The 16,960-nt window shown below is 50.2% G+C and overlaps 1 long non-coding RNA gene across 1 annotated transcript; it reads left to right on the top strand.

Annotated features, from left to right (window-relative positions):
- Positions 1 to 9,374: 9,374 nt before the first annotated feature.
- Positions 9,375 to 16,591, top strand: LOC109551113 (uncharacterized). Its single transcript, XR_002177806.3, has 3 exons — positions 9,375 to 9,518; positions 9,746 to 10,002; positions 16,493 to 16,591. It is a non-coding gene; the product is annotated as an uncharacterized lncRNA (long non-coding RNA).
- The last annotated feature ends 369 nt before the right edge of the window (positions 16,592 to 16,960 follow it).

Genomic DNA, 16,960 nt, shown 5'->3' with positions numbered 1-16,960 from the left:
AGCTTGTGTCTCTCATTCCTACTTGCTAAATATTAGAGAAAAACCTCCATGCTGTGTCTTTGTTGGCAGATATGGCAGATCTCACTGGACTTCCCCTGGGCCCAGGCCAAGGAAGAAGGTTCAGAATGCACAATTTCCACCATCCCCTTTGGTTTATTTTTCTTTTGGGGGTAGTAATTCTTTCCTTTGCCTTTTTTCTGGCAACCCTTCATGCCCCTTCTTGCTCCACTTACCACAACTCCTCTGGACATCTATGCTAACAACCTAAAATATATTCTCCTTGTATATAATAATATACAAGCGTATACAAAGTTCTAATAATATTATTTACAAAAACAAGGTCATACTTTATACAGGTTTTTGCATCCTACTTTTCTCAAAGAAGTTAACCACCTGAATTTAACTTTAAAGAAGTTACATTAGTTGTAGCCCTAATTTATTCTTATTAATGGTTATATAATATTCTAAGGTGAGAATAACTATGCTCTATTCAACCCTATCCTATTGATAGGTATTCACTTTGTTCCCACATTTTTCCAGAGCTGCAGTTCTTGAATATAAAGTCTTATGTACTGATGCTCTTATTTCTACGCATTAGATACCCAGACATGGGGTTATTGCTAGGCTGAGGGATATATATGTATTATTTTAATGGATGTTGCCAGATTGCCTCTCAATTAAGCTGTAACCAGTAATTGAGTACCCATTTCACCATATCCCCAAGAGCAAAAGGTACTATTTCTGTTTTTAAATTTTGCTAGTTTGATAGCTGTGAAGAATTATCTCACTGTTAATATAAACTGTTTTTCCTATACTCGAGAGTTTTGAGAACCTTACAAAAAATTTTGTTAGTCATTTGGATTTTCTCTTCTGTAAATTGCTTCTCTATATCCTTGTCCATTTTTTATTAGGTAATTGTCTCTCATCAATTTCTAAGAACTCTTAGTAAATAATGGATACTAAGCTACTATCTGTCCTCTGAATTGCAAATAATTGGCACCTTCTTTAAGATATCTTTTGCCATAAACAATTTTAAATGGTTTAATATTGACAAACATGTCTGTCTGGTTTTCTTATGGTTGTTTAGTTCTGTTTTTGTGGGGTTTTTTCTTTAGTTTTTTGGCTGCATTGGGTCTTAGGTGTGGCACGCAGGACCTTCGTTGAGCCATGAAGGATCTTTTGCTGCATCGTGAGCTCTTTGTTTCGGCACACAGGTTTCTCTCTAGTTGTGGCATGTGGGTCTTCTCTTTCTTGTTGAGGCGGGTGAGGTCAGTATTTGTGGCATGAGGGCTTAGTTGCGCTGCAGCATTTGGGATCTTAGTTCCCCGACCAGGGATCAAACTCAGGCCCCCCGCATTGGAAGGTGGACTCTTTACCACTGGATGACCAGGGAAGTCACTGATTTTTTAATAGCTTAGAAATTTTCATTGTTGATAAAAGGGTTTTCCTACTGCTAAATTATTGTGTAGCACCTTAAAAAAATCTTTTTTGTGAGATTTAAAAAAAAATATTTATTTATTTGGCTGCATTGGATCTTAGCTGTGGCACTCGGGACCTTAGTTGCGGCATGCAGGACCTTTCTTTGTAGTGCAAGGGCTCTCTGGTTGTGGTGCTCGGGCTCTAGAGCACTCGGGCTTAGTTGCCCTGCGGCACGTGGGATCTCAGTTCCCCGACCAGGGGTTGATACCATGTCCCCTGCATTGGAAGGTGGATTCTTAACCACTGGACCACCAGAGAAATCCCTATTGTCTTGCTTTTCATATTTAAGTTTTTATTTGGAATTGATCCCTGTGTAAGTTGTAAGACTGAGAACAAATTAATCCATCTTTTCATGTATTAGACCATCTTTTTCATGTATTAGGTTCTTAAACATACTGGATCTATTTCTGCTTTCTCAGTTTGGTTCTAGAGCTAGTTTCTCTTCCTATGCCAATACCATATTTATTTGAATAGAGTAGCTTTCTGGTATGTCCTGATCTGATCACGCAAATTCCTCTAACTATTCTTTTTCAAAAAGTTGGTATTCTTAGGAATTTATTTTTCCAAATAAGCTTTATAATTTATTTTAATCCAATTATCTGTCCTTTAAAAAAACTCTGTTAGGATTCTATTTGGAATTGCATTAAATATATATATATATTAATTCTAGGAGGGATGACTTTAAATAAATACTATGCCTTCCCATCCAAGAATAAGGTATGGCTTTCCCTTTATTCAGAATTTTGTTTATGTCATTTGATAAGATTTTATTGTTTTTAATGTAAGACTTTTTTCTTGTTATATACTGTGTTCCTAAATATTCAATAGTTTTGGTTGCTACTGTGAATATTTTTTTCTCATTTCTACTTACTTAAGGCTAGACTAGAGAGATGTCAATATTTGTACATTTATCTTGTATCTAGCTATGTCACCAAATACTCATTAATTCTGATCACTTTTACTAATTTCTTGGGTTTCTAAGTATATCATCAACAAAAATAGACAAAGTTCTCTCTTATTTTCCGAGATTCAAACCAGTTTTATAGTTAAAAAAAATTTTTTTTATTGCATTTGCTGTAACCACCAAGATCATGTTCAATAATAGTGATGGGACTTCCCCGGTGGCGCAGTGGTTGGGAGTCCGCCTGCTGATGCAGGGGACACGGGTTCGTGCCCCGGTCCGAGAAGATCCCACATGCCGCGGAGCGCGTCCGGGGCCTGTGCTCCGCGGCGGGAGAGGCCACAACAGTGAGAGGCTCGCGTATCGCAAAAAAAAAAAAATAGTGATGGTGATTATATCATCTTTATTTGTTCCTGATTTAAATGAACATTATTCTAGAGGTTCACCATTTAGAAAAATATTCTCTGTTGGTTCTTGGTAAATGATCTTTATTTCTAAAGTTTCCATAATATAGTGTTTAGAACTTTTAAGGAAAGGATGCTAAGTTTTTTTCAAAGGTCTTTTAAACTCAATTGTGTGTGTGTGTGTGTGTGTGTGTGATTTTTATTTTTTAATTGCTCTAACTTTGTTTTTAAAGAAGACACTTTTGTGCTTGGAAATTTACACAGGCGTATTGTCTGTCTCTCTTTCTTATTTTAATTCATCTCTATGGTTTTCCAAAGACAAAAATCAAGCAAAAAGTTATTTGCATATGATGGAATACAATATCATTTCAAATAACATATTCCCAAAGACTATTGTCATAAGAAGAGAATGGTGAAATAAGTTAAAGTGGAGAAAAAGATAGAATGCAAAACCATAGACAGCATGATCCTAATTCTTTAAAAAATAAATACCTACCTATACATGAAAGACCTCAGAAAGGAAATATAGTGTTAAGAGAGATATGGGTGATTTCTAATTGTTCCTCATAGTCTTATGTATTTTCAAGATTTTCTGTAATAAACTTGTCATGCTGTTATAATAAGGAGGAAAACCACATTTTAATTTTGAAATGTCAGTAACAAGAATCTTATGTCTCCTTCAGATGCAAACAACACCCAGAGTTTTCACAGCACAGCCTGGTTGGGGCTTAGTGGAGGATTGAGGCTTACAGATTCCGGAAGGCTCGGGGTCCCACTGCCACCCAGTGGGTCCCATCATCAGGACCTATATTACAGTTGTTTATTTAACCCCAAATCCCTGCTCCTTCCAGCACTTGCTCGTCCTCCACCCCAGGACAGTAGTGGAGCAAATCTGAAATGGGGGCCAGAAGAACAGACCAGCCCTGGCTCTGTCTTTTTCCTGCTGTGTGACCTTGGCAAGTCACTTGGCCTCTCTGAAGCATAAAATAACTCCTTGCTCATAACATAAGGCAATAATGTCTGGTCTTCTTGGTTGTGTGGATCAAAATCTAAAGGAGACCCTACAGGTAGAGCTGCTTTATAAACCACCCAGAGCAGTATAAACCCAAGGGATCGTCCTTTCCTCCAAAGAGAGAGCTCTTTGTCATACTCTGAATATCCTGATTGCAAAACAATTCTTATTTAATTGGATCCATCTGAGTAGGTCAAATAATAATAATAATTACTGAGAGTGGTAGTCATATCAAGAACAGCTCACTATGCTTCTATTACTAACCTGAGCTTCCCTCCAACGCCCCAGTTTGAAAGCCTCTCCCATTCACCTGCTCGTGACTCAGGGATCACAGATCAATCCTGTGCTTGGAGAAAGGCCCTCGGCTCCTGCTACCTTGATTTAAACGAGCGGCCAGGGCTGTCATCCCTGCTCCGGTCTCTTCACACTCAACCACAGAGTAAGCATGAATGGATTGCTCATCCAGCCTCGAAACGCTGCTCCATGGACAGGTGTGCCGTCGGATGAGGGATTTAAAAAAGGCCGAGCAGGGGATGATGCTATGGCATCACCCGTTCCTTCAGCCAAAATCCTCCCCCACCCAACACAGGTGCACCCTGTGGCGGCTGTCAGAGGTCCCTTCCTGCCACAGCTCCTGATGCCTTTGTTCCTAAAACTGTATCTTTTCCCCAGCTCCCCAGGGACAGTCAGCAGGGCGCCTGGACCCTCCCGCCACGATCCAGTTCCTGCACGCAGGCTGAGCCTCATTCCCCTTTAGTAAACCTCTCCACTGATTAGGCACCCCCTTCAATTCAATGTTTCAGCCCATGAAATCTCCTTCAAAGAAAAATCTCAGGAGACCCCAAGGTGGTAAGGAGGGAGTGTTGGGGGCCCAGAGTGTATGCCCTGGTGCTGAGGTGGGGTAGCGGGTAGGGCATGCTAAACCTCCCTTTAGTTCCTGCTACAAAGCCTTCTCACCTACCAGCACTAGCAACAACTCGCAGAGGCCTCTTTCCTCCCACATTTCAGGGGGAAAGTGACTGCTTACAAGTTTTCAGGGAAATAAAAGCAAGTCACTTTCCCAGGAAAGCCTTGGTCACTGGTCAGATTTCCTCCATTGTGCTGGAACTCAGGGGCCTTTTCATTCTGGACACTCAGACCCTTTAGCCTGGGAAAATTTTCTTGAATTATGTTATCCATTATTTCCTCTCCTGTTTTCTCAGTTCCTCTTTCTAGACTGCTTTTTTGGGGCTTTGTTTCTAACTGGGCTCCTTGCCTTAGGCCATTAGTTTGCTTGTCTTTCTTCTCCTACACCTTCACTTCTCCTAGACTGCCCAATGTCTTCTGTTCTGACTGATCCTGTTTCTGCCCTACCAGGAAACTTCTGTTCCCTGAGATGCTGTATCTCAGAAACAGCACTCCTGACAGTCTCCCGAGGCTCTCCTGTGTTTTTTTTTTTTTAAGATTTTATTTTTATTTATTTATTTATTTATTTATTTTGGCTGTGCTGGGTCTTAGCTGCGGCATGCAGGATCTTTTAGTTGCAGCATGTGGACTTCTTAGTTGCAGCATGCATGCAGGGTCTAGTTCCCTGACCAGGGATTGAACCTGGGCTCCCTGCATTGGGAGCACAGAGTCTTACCCACTGGATCACTTGGGAAGTCCTAGACCTTCACTTTGCCTTTACTTCCTAGGAGAGGTCTTCAACTTCTTTTTCCTGTCCTTTGATTATTTCATTACTTCTATCAAATTTTTAATTCTCCAGAACTGTTAGTTGTCTTCTGAGCCTTCTTTTGGTCTACCATCTGCTTCTTGTTTCATGGATGGAATTAGCATTCCTTTCAGGAGTTCCATAAGAATGATTTTTTCCTTCCTCCTTTATAGACTGTTTCTTCAGGCTTATTTGTTTGTTTGAGTCTCTGTATTTCAAGGTCCTGGATCCCTGGTTGTCCTTCCCTATTGCAGAGTGAGGTGCTAAGACGTTGATTTTAGAAATCCTGGGCACATGGGTAGGGCTATAGGGTCATTTTCTTAGACTCCCCCCTATTTTTGGGACGGTCCCTAAACATGTCTGTATCTTTATGTCTTTATTTTGGTGCTGGTGGGAACTCCAAAAGGCAGCCTGGTGAAAAGACACATTAGGGTTTTCTTCACTAGCTTCTTCCATTTTAGAGCCTGGCTGCTGACCCAAATACTATGAAAAACATTTGAGAACAGATTCACACAGAACATGATTAGTTTGTAAAAATCAGATTTCTGTAGTGCCCTCTCCAAGAAAGAAAGATGCCCCAGAGTGCAGGACCAGACCAGGTGGTGTTCATTGCATCTACTTTGGAATTTCTGGTGGACAAGTAAAATCTCCCCAGCAACGTTGGGCGGGGATCCAGCCTCACTTCCTTCAGAAGAAGTGCTGTACCCACCTGGTGTCCGGACACCAGTGGGATGTCGGCGTCTCGGCCAACAGGGTTTCCCTAGATAAGCCTAACTTGGGGGGAACTTCCTAGGTCATTCAGCCTGTGGATCTAGTTTACAATATGCCCAGTGTCTTCTGCTCTGACTGATCCTCTTTCTGCCCTACCAGGAAACTTCTGTTCCCTGAGATGCCGTATCTCAGAAACAGCACTCCTGGCGGTCTCCCGAGGCTCTCCTGCAACTGGGTCACATGGTTCTCACTGTTTGCAATTCCTATCTGAAAGTGCTGCAAGTTGCCTGTGGGCATTGGAAGGCACCGGCCACATGAAACATTCAATTTAAAGGCTTAGCGCCCAGGAGAAGAGAGTATTATTATTATTAATATTATTATTATTTATCACCTCTGGGTACTCATAAAGCAAACAGTGCTCCCATGTAAGCACCTAAGTCAGAGCTAAATGCCCTGAGTCTTGTCAGCTGGAAGCAGGCTGTGGAATGAGAGGATGAATGGCGATCTCCAGCCGTACTTAGAATGCTTGGTTTCCAAAGAGAGAGGGACTTTCATTCACAGGACGGGCCACAGGATCAATCCTGTCCTGGAGCGTCCCCGGATGTACTCTTCAGTGGAATTAATAGTTGTTTAGATCCAGGGAGCTGCCTTACTGCATAAACATTAACAGAAAAAGTGAGTCAGACCTTAGAGACACAGAGCTGGCCAAGCCTGGGTCCCTGCTTCGAATGGGTTCATAGCGTCCTGGGGCAGGCAGACAGCAACACAGGACCAGCGTGCTGGGGCCTAGGAGCGTGTGGGTTACTGGAGGTCAGTGTGGTGTCCTGGGGTGCTGTGGAGCCCCCAGAGGCACAGTTCTTCCCCCCTGCCGTGCAGGTCGGAGGGAGACCTCTGTGCTCAGGGGTTCTGGGTCCCACAGCATCAAAGGGACCCGGACAAACAGGAACACATCTCAGAGGACCATCCAGGAGGCTGAGAGGCTCATGACCGCGTCTGATGTGTTACCTCGAAGAGATTGCTGTTATTTGGGCTGGAAGGAAAAGGCTGGGGTTGGGGGTGAGAGGGAGAGGGAGAACACTGTTGAAAGAAATTAAAGACCTAAATAAATAGAAAGACATCTCCAGTATATGGATCGGAAGACATAATATTGTTAAGATGGTAATACTCCCAAATTGACCTACAGAGTCTACGCAATCCCTATAAAAACCCAGGTGGCTGCTTTGCAGAAATTGACAAGCTGATCCACAAATTTACATGGAGATTCGAGGGACCCAGAATAGCCAGAACAACACTGATGAAGAAGAACAAAGCTGGAGGACGCCCACTTCTCAGTATCAAAACTGACTATAAAGCTACTGCAGTCAAGAGAGTATGGTAGTAATATAGGGACCGACGTGTAGATCAGTGGAACAGAATTGAGAATACAGAAATAAATCACGTAGGAGCAATTGATTTCCCACAACGACGCCAAGACAATTCAGTGGGGGAAAGAACAGTGTTTTCAATGGTGCTGGGACTGATGGATAGCTACATGCGAAATGATGAAGTTGGACGTGTCCCACAAACATACCATATCAAAAAAAAAATCTCAAAATGGATCAAAGATTTTTTTAAATGTAACAGCTAACACTATGAAACTCTTAGATATAAATCTTCGTGACCTTGGATCAGGCAATGGTTTCTTTAACGTAACACCAAAAGCATGAGGGACAAACGTAAAAAAATAAACTTCATTGGGCTTCCCTGGTGGCGCAGTGGTTGAGAGTCTGCCTGCCGATGCAGGGGACGCGGGCTCGTGCCCCGGTCCAGGAAGGTCCCACATGCCGCGGAGCGGCTGGGCCCGTGAGCCATGGCCGCTGGGCCTGCGTGTCCGGAGCCTGTGCTCCGCAATGGGAGAGGCCACAACAGTGAGAGGCCCGCATACCGCAAAAAAAAAAAGAAAAAGAAATAAATAAATAAACTTCATCAAAATTTAATTTTTTAAAAATCGTTATGTTGTATACTTTAAATACATTACAATTTTATTTGTCAGTTGCACCTCAATAGACTTAGCGATGAATTTTACCCTCCTAGACCCTAAGTCTTGTGCTGCCTTCAAGGTACAGAAGCCCTTAACCACAGGAAGCCAGTGTTTCATTCTGCAAATGACTCCACCTCATAGGTTTGGAGACAATGTCTGTCTTTCCCCAGAGCCAGCAGTTTGATAGTCAAATAGAAATCAAATAAAGAGAATTGGCCCTTGGAGAACATGGGCCCAAGGTGAGAACTGCCAGGGGCCGTTTCAGGAGCCTGGATTTTACCTGCACCGGGCCCTGCGCTCCTTTCCCTGGAAGCATCCACCTCGGCAGCCCGGCCTTTGTTTGCACTCCTCACCGGCTTGACCATTTGCGCAATCTGGGCAGTGACTGGGCTGGGGCAGCACATCCCAAGACAGCAGACTTTCTACAGGCCACTTCCTGGAAAGAGGGGAACCCCCGGGAGAGAGGCTGATTACTTAACAGGCTGTGTAAGCTGTCCGGCTGATTCACCCAGAACCCATTCAGGGAACCAGCAAGGCTGAGCGGTGTTTACTTTTGCAGAATGTGGGATGGTGCCTTGGACTCGGGCGAGCTCTGGGAACACCCACACGGCAGATGAGGCCCCCAGAGATGGAGACAGAGACAAGGGAAAACAGACCATGGCAGCTTTCACAAATGTCAGGTTGTGCCGGTGGACTCATGGAGGCTGACCCTTGACACACTAAGGTTTACCTGAGGGAGGAAGCACCACAGAAGGCCCCACGCACTGGGGCCAGCGTTGCCCAGTAGGACTCACCCTCCCCTTGTGCACATGCGTGTTTCACATACGCCGAGGTCTTCCACGTGCGTGACCTTGCCTGAGCCTTTGCGTTTGGCCATTTGACCCGCAGTAAAGGGAAGGAAGAGTCAAGCGTCGTTACGGCAACTGATGGAAGCCGTTTACGATCACGTCCTGGTTCTGCATCAAGCATCGTCTCCTTTAACTTAAAGCAGGGTGCAGAGTCGGTGCTGCTACCATCCCCACTTCACAGCTGATGAAACTGAGGCTTGAGGTTCTAGAAATGCGAGTCACGGCAGGCGAGCGGCGGAGCCGACTCCCGCTGACACCCCAGCCCCACCCGAGCCATTTGCATAATTTAAACCAACGATCCTCTGCAGCTGTCCCCTGGGTCTCTGGTGGCTGGTCACAGGGGCCAGTTGGGAGGGAGCCCTGGAAGCCACGGAGCCCTGCGCAAGCGCTCTGGTCCGCCTCACCTCAGGAGGCAGAGAGGCTACTCACGCCACTCTCGCCGCAGTGATCTCGGTGAGAAAAGGAGCTGATGGCACCCGGGCAAGGCGGGGCCCGCAGCTGTGTGGGGGGGCGGTAGGGAGCTACAGTCATGACGGGTCACTGGCCGGGGCCGGGCCGGGGCGTCCTCCAGCGCGTTTGAGTGGGTGACAGGCAGCCGGGTGTGTGGGCTGTGATGTAACAGAGCTGCTACGGCTGCTGGATGGCGGGGAGACTGACTAACTTTCCTCCTCTGTCAACAGCCTCTAATGGCCTCCACGGCTGGAGAGGGTGGGTGTGGCAGTGCCCACAGCCAGGGCCACCAGCCAGGCACCGAACATCAGGGCCACGGATCAGCCCACACTCCCAGCTGCTGCCCCTGCAGCCTCGGACCAGACGGACAGCTAGGTCGGTCCTGGCGCAGAGCACGTGTGGGAAGAGAAGGCAATGCAGGCAAGACCCGGAAAGCAGGCTGTCGGCGCGTGAAGAAGGGTTTTCTTCTTTGGACCTAGAGAAGGAGGTGAAGGGAGGGGGAACCGTGTTTTGATTTCCTACTGGGAGCCAGGTGCGGTGTAAGTACCTGCGTGATCTCACTGAGTCTTCACAGCCGCTCAGTGAGATGGGTATCGTTCATTCATCCATCCATTTATTCATCCATTCATTCATTCACTTAAATATTTCTGGCCACCTGCCAGGTGCCATCACTCATAGCGTCGTTTTACGGATAAGAGGCTCAGAGGTGACCTGACTTCCCCAGGCGAGGCCGGAGCTGGGGCTCACAGCCGCCTTCGTGTGAATTAGAAGAGGCTGCACCTCTGGGAAGATGCAGCCTCCCACCAGGAGACATGACCTGGCGAGAAGCGTTTTCTTGGCAGGCGCCCCTGTTCCGCCTCTGAGATCTCACGGCCAGTGGGCGGTACAGCTGGGCCCTGGGGAGCCAGCCACGTGCTCCTTCCCACGCGACACCAACTTTCTCTACCAGCAAAAGTCTCACAGCGGGAGGTCAGCTTAATGGACCTGTTGGCAAACTCTACCAACCAAAATCAGTGTTTCTAGTCATCAAAGGGAGACTGGAAGAGTTCTTATGGAACAGCGGGCAAGCCAAGAGCCCAGCAGGGCTGGGGGGCTGGAGCAAAGGGCCTGATCACGCCTGATGGAAGGGACAGAGGTGGATGCTGGTCCTGCACGCGTGGGGAGTGGGGCACGTGAGGAGCATGTGGAAGTGATGTCAGTTTGGGTTGGCCCATGTGAGTCCTGTTTTTCTAGCACTTGAAATGTTCCAAGGAAAAGGATAAATGTTGGTCAGAGCTACCCTAAGGATGTGTGGGTATAAAATAATAAGGGGAACATTCAAGAAAAAGTTTCTAATAAGATCCATTGAGAAGTGGAAGGGGCTGCCTTAAATGTAGTGATGTCCCTGTTGCAGGCTGGCCACCGCTTTAAGTCACATTAGTGTGGATTGCATAAGGTTAGGGGACTTCCCAGTGGTGAAACTCAAGGATTATGATTTAACAAACCCATTTAGGTTATTGCACTGAGCCACTGCCTCAAAATTCCTTTCCATGCAAATGAGAATCACCTCACTGAACGGGGCCAGGCCCCTGAGGAAGGAAGTGAAGGGTGACTGGAGGGAGGTGTGTCCCCAGGCGCATCTGGGGAAGCCAGCTGTCATCCCAAGCTGATTGCGTGTTGCTCTGGGAACGTGGGCAGGTCCTTGGCCTGGCCGGCTCTTCTCCCAGCTGTTTCCCGATCACCTTGGACCCTGGGGAATGTGGGCAGCAGAGCCTGGAGCAGAAGAGGAAGAGCGGCGGGGGCGGGGTGTGTGTGTGCACCCCAAGCGCCCCAGCTCGTCTATACTGTTACAATAGGGACACACTTCTGCACCAGCTGGCACAGCTGCTCCCGCCCTGGCCCCCAAATTGTGATTGTCCAACACAGGCTGTGCCCAGCGTAAGTAGGTTGAATTTATATGCATAAATATCATGGATGAATGAAACCTACACACAGCACAACTACGCCCTTGGGTTCCTTGGGGCTCCTCCATCCTGAAGCCACTCAAAACTGCCAGGCCACTCTTGAAGCCTCCTGCAGCAGTGAGGGTGGGAGCTGGGCCCCGGGGCCTTCATGGAGAGAATCGCTGGGTTAATATTTGTCAAATATGCTGGTGCTGGTTTTTTCTATAAAGTGGCTTTGGTTTCAATTTACATTTCAGGGAGAGGCTGCAAAATGATAAGTAAAACAATCATTATCTCACGATTAATTTGCGTGTCTTTACACTGAAAATAAAGTTAACTCTTTGTGCTGGGGCTGTTCCTACGTAGTTTGTGTGGCTGTGAATCGCTCACATACAGCTCTATACTGTGGCTCTTTTTTTTTTTTTTCTTTTTTTGGTGGTACGCGGGCCTCTCACTGCTGCGGCCTCTCCCGTTGCGGAGCACAGGCTCCAGACACGCAGGCTCAGCGGCCATGGCTCACAGGCCCAGCCGCTCCGCAGCAATGTGGGCTCTTCCCGGACCGGGGCACGAACCCGTGTGCCCTGCATCGGCAGGCGGACTCTCAACCCCTGCGCCACCAGGGAAGCCGTATACTGCGGCTCTTTGCCTTTCTGATTTGCAAGCGTGCATTATGTTCAAAGATGGTAACTCTTAGTCGTGGAGGTTAGAAATTTCTCAGCGATAGCAGGGGTCTTCAAGGCAAAGGCTGACAGCGTGAGGGGCCCTTCGTGTCTCTACATCCCTTCCCAGATGTCTGGGCTTGTCCAGGGGGGCCAAAGAAGAAGGCCAGTCAGCTCTGACCCACACGTGGAAACACTCCTTGCTGATCTATCTTATGGGGATCCCATATAAGATTTCCATTGAGTAAGAGTTTGTGGTTAAAAGGTTGGAACACTCACTTCTAGTCCAAAGTGCTCATTTTGCCTGTGAGGAAGCCCATGACTGGGTGAGGGGTAAGTCGTTCTGGACACATGCCCTCACACACACACACCCACATCCTCTGGGTGTCCTGAGCCTTGGCGTCCTGCCTGTACAGGTAGACAGCAGCATCCAAAGTGCAGCACTCGTTTCAGTCCTGGTGCTGTGGCCTCAGACTCCTGCCTCAGTTTCCCCACCTGTAAAGTGGGTGCAACCCCAGTGGCACCCCTCTCATAGGGCCGCAGTGAACCTTACATGAGATAATTCATGTGGAGGGCTAAGAGGAGCGCCCAGCACGGTGCTCAGTCAAAGTTAATTATTATTATTTGGTCCGGGGCCCGTTACCTATTAGCTGTTCAATTAACTTTCCTCTCCTTCCCAGCCCTGGGGACTCGTGAGCCCAGGAGGCTGCCGAGCCTGGGGCCTGAGCACCCCCTTGGTCAGAGCCCTGAGAGGAGATGGGGAACCTCGCGCGCCTCCCTCCCTCCGGGTCGGCAACATCCCCCAGTCGCCGCAGACCTGGCAGAGCCGCGGCCCGCGGGAGTCAGCACGTCCTCTCCTGCCCTACTTTGTTGTCGTCCCGTCCGGGACAATCAGACGGGGATGCGGGACAGCTGCCCGGCTTTGGCCCCTTCTCCTCCGGGCGCCTTTCCTCTCCTTCCCCACTGCTCCCTCCTCCTCTGTATTCCTTGTCTTTCCACATCCTGGATGTCCCCTGGTGCCCTGGTCACAAGGCGGAGGGGCTGGCGCTGCCGGTGCCCCCGGGCAGGACGGAGCTGCACTGCATCCAGCCTCCGGCTTGAGGACCCGCCCTGCTCTCCAGCCCTTCTTCGGTTTCTCCGCTGTCTCCCAGTCTCCTCGGACTGAGGCCCGATCTGGCTGGCTTCAGGTTGGGGTGCATCCAGCTGTGAGTGCATCTGACCGGTGGGAAGTGGGATCTGAGGCCCTGCCCCACTCCAGGCCCACAACTCGGGCTTCAAGCCTAATCTCCAGCCTCTTGCTGGAGGGTGGGTGGAGAGTTGGGAACTGGAATGTGGACGGGCTGCCTGAGCCCTGCTGCTCGGCCCACACCAAGGGTCGACTGGGCAGAGCTCCCACACCAAGGGTGGACTGGGCAGAGCTGAGTCAGCTTCCCTCAAGACTACTGAGAGAGCAGCCCAGGCGCCGGTCCGGGCTGGGATGGAGTGAGCAAAACAGCTGAGCCCCGTCCTCAGGGGAACCTCGGGGAGGGCAGAGAGCGCTAGCTGGGCCATTGTCCCCGCCCCACTGGAGGAAGGAGGAAGAACGCCGGAGCCCTCCGAGGGCACGGCTGGTCCCTGGGATGTTGACGACAAGCTTCTGTAGCAACAAACCAGCCCTCCACCCTGACGGCCCCAGGCCCCTGGACTGGGCAGGTCTAGGACAGGCTCATGGCCTCCGGTGCCAGGCTAGTCCTTGTGCCATGCAGAAGAGTTTCCATCCTCCTCCACTGGGGCAACCAGCATCCACAGGTGGGAGCCCCCTCTGCTCCCGCCCGCCCAGCCTCCAATGTCCCCAGTGCGCGGCAAGCGGACCCCCTGGGCTCTTCCGCACCTCCCCTGCACACGGAGCCAGCTCCTTCCTCTTTCCTGCTTATCTCTGTTCTCTCCTCTGGACTCGGTCACGCATGATGTTTTCTTTTTTTGCGGTACGCGGGCCTCTCACTGCTGTGGCCTCTCCCGTTGCGGAGCACAGACTCCGGACACGCAGGCTCAGCGGTCATGGCTCACGGGCCCAGCCGCTCCGCGGCATGTGGGATATTCCCGGACCGGGGCACGAACCCGCGTTCCCTGCATTGGCAGGCGGACTCTCAACCTCTGCGCCACCAGGGAAGCCCACGCGTGATGTTTGAAACGTCCTTCTGCCCTTTCCTTCACTGGCTCTCCCGCCCAACCACCTCTTCCCCTGCACACCCATCGCACATGTCAGCTGGCCCTCCCTTGCCCATGCGCTCTGCCCTCTGACACCATTCTCACTGGTCTCTGGCCTCCCGGTGACCAAATGCAATTGGCCCTTCCAGGCCTCCTTTCCTGGCCTGGCCGCCCTGCTCCTGCCCTGAAAGCCTCCTCCTTCTGCTTCGGTGGAAACTTCTGTTGAGCTGACTTTGGCCCGACCTTGCCCCACTCTATCCTCCTCGCCTCAGCCCCCTTCCTCAACCGCTCCTTAAATGCAGATGTTCCCAGAGAGCCCAGACACTTCCAGGTCTCCATGTCACCTGGAGCCCAAGCCTTGCTCTTTCTAGACCTTCTTTCCAAATCTCCTCCAAGCCCTAGACCTGCAGATCCATTCGCAGTAGTTTAGTAGACATCTCCCTGCAGCCTTGCTGGCAGGAAGTGTGCAGGCGCCGTCCTCCCGGGCCTTCCCTCAATGACCGGGCACCTCAGCTGCCCACTGCCACGTGCCCCTCCACTCCCACCTAACTGGCCGCCGAGTCCTGTTCACCTCCTGCCAGATGACCCTGGGGTCTGTCCGTCTGTCCCTCTGCCCCAGTTCCTCTCCACTCCACAGTCCTCTGCTGGCCTTTCAGCCTGCTGCCGCCTGGCGCTGGCCTCCGGCCCCTCCTGCTTCTCCCTCCTTTGTCGAAACACTGAACACCCACTTCTCAATGCTGCCTCTTTGCACTGGCTGTTCCCTCTGCCTAGGATGCCCTCCCTGCCTCACCCGCCTGGGAAGCCCCTCTCCACTCCTCAAATCCTCCTCTTCCAGGAGCTCTGCTCCAGGAGGCCCATCCGGTCCCACGTCTTGTGTGCCTGTTCCCATCCAACGCCCCCTCTGGCCTCCCGACTTCTCTCCCCGATGGTGTCCACTCCAGCACAAGGGTCGTGTGCGCACGATCTGTTCCGCTCACCGCTCGGATGGCTCCCAGAGCGGGCAGCCTGTCTGACCCAGCTCCCTGACCCCAGCCGTGGGCACGGCCCAGCACCCAGGGGCCAGGCCGTGACCGATGGCCCAGGGTCTCTGCTGCGGATGGAAATGGCGGTCCAGAGAGGGAATGGGGGCTGGGCCACAGGAAGAATCCCATCCCCACAACTAGGAACCTGAGAACTTGGTCCGACCTGCCCAAGGCGGCAGTTAGTATTCCAGTTAATTAGTGAACTCTGTAAAGTACTTCGAACACGAAACACACTATATAAATGTCAAGTATTATTATGAAAAAGTAAGAAGTTCTCTAATAAGCCAGACTGGAGAGCCCCAGGCTAGTCCAAATAAAATGAACGAATGCAGAAAATTAAGCAATTAAAAAGTGCTATTTCAGGATTTGCAAGAAGATGAAAGTAACCGAACGGCTGCATCTGCGGGGTGATCGTCGCCCCCCTCCCTCTGCCCTCTCTGCATAGCCGGCCCCCTGAGCCGACCTTGCATCCATCTGGAAGGGCTGCACAGAGGTTTAGAGTGGGGTTGGGAGGGGGCGAGGTCTAGGAAAAGACGCTGAGCCTGGACCGACCGGCTGGTGGGAGCCTCTGAGCCAGGGGTGTGAGCTTTGGCAAGTCAGGCCTCCCCTCTGAGCCCCCGTTTCCCTGAGTGTAGGACAGGAGGCACCTGCAGCGCCAGCCCTGGCATCGCCCTTGACCCCGCTCCCTGGCCAGAGGGCTCTGAGCGGGGGCAGGAAGGGGTGGCCAGTGGCATCGAGCTCCAACACTTACCGCCTCCGTCCTTGTAGCCAGGTGACCCCACGCGGCACATGTGCTTCCTTGTCAGCACTTGGGGACGGCAACATCCCCTTCACAGAACTGTCGTGGTTAAGAAATGAAACTTAGGTACAGATGCATGGAAAACTGTTGGCCACAGCATGCGACCTGGGGGTTGCTTGCTGGCTCATCCTTCAACTTGACATATTGAAACATTGTGGATTTCTCTCTTCGTTTTCTGGAGCTCTGTCCTGACGTCCAAGGGCCAAGGTTCAAATCCCAGGCCTTCACTGAGGGGCTGTGTGACTTTGGGCTCTTCCCAGCCTTGTGGAAAGGAGATGAAGATTCCCACCTCTGAGCCTTGCTGTCCCCGAGTAGAAGCCCTCAGTCCAAGGTCAGCCTCACGGTAGATAAATGCAGGTAAATAAATGTTTCTTTTCCTTCCCTCCAGGCTGGCAGAGGTCAGCGGCGTGACACGCACAGTTTCATCCAGGCTACGAGAGACAAGAGAAACCCCGTTCACAGCCCCTTTCCCCAGAACCTCCGTCAGAAACTCCTTATTCACGCGTGCCTTGAAATAAACACCCAGGAGGATCCAGTCACAGGCCAGCCTAAGAAAGGGACTGAAAAACCAGAACAAAGTCAAAACTCCTTGGCCTCAGACAGCAGCTGAGCAGAAATGGTCCCCTGATTCGGGACCATGGGGTTCCACATGCAGCTGGTTGGCCTCAGCTTGCTTATCTGTAAAATGGGCTCTTTGGACTAGGCAATGCTCAGGATCACTGGCGCTCTGACCTCACTTGTGGTTTGCATAAATCTCAAGCTCGGACCAAGGTGGCGGGAGTCCTGGGTTGGCCTGGCCTCTTTTGACCTCCTGCTCTGGCCAGTGTAGGTCTTCTGAGGTGTGGTGCTCCCGGGT

The sequence above is a fragment of the Tursiops truncatus genome, chromosome 14 (assembly GCF_011762595.2).
Source record: "Tursiops truncatus isolate mTurTru1 chromosome 14, mTurTru1.mat.Y, whole genome shotgun sequence".
Taxonomy (NCBI): Eukaryota; Metazoa; Chordata; class Mammalia; order Artiodactyla; family Delphinidae; genus Tursiops; species Tursiops truncatus.
The sequence above is the reverse complement of the archived record's forward strand: the minus strand, read 5'-3'. Positions and strand labels throughout refer to the sequence as shown.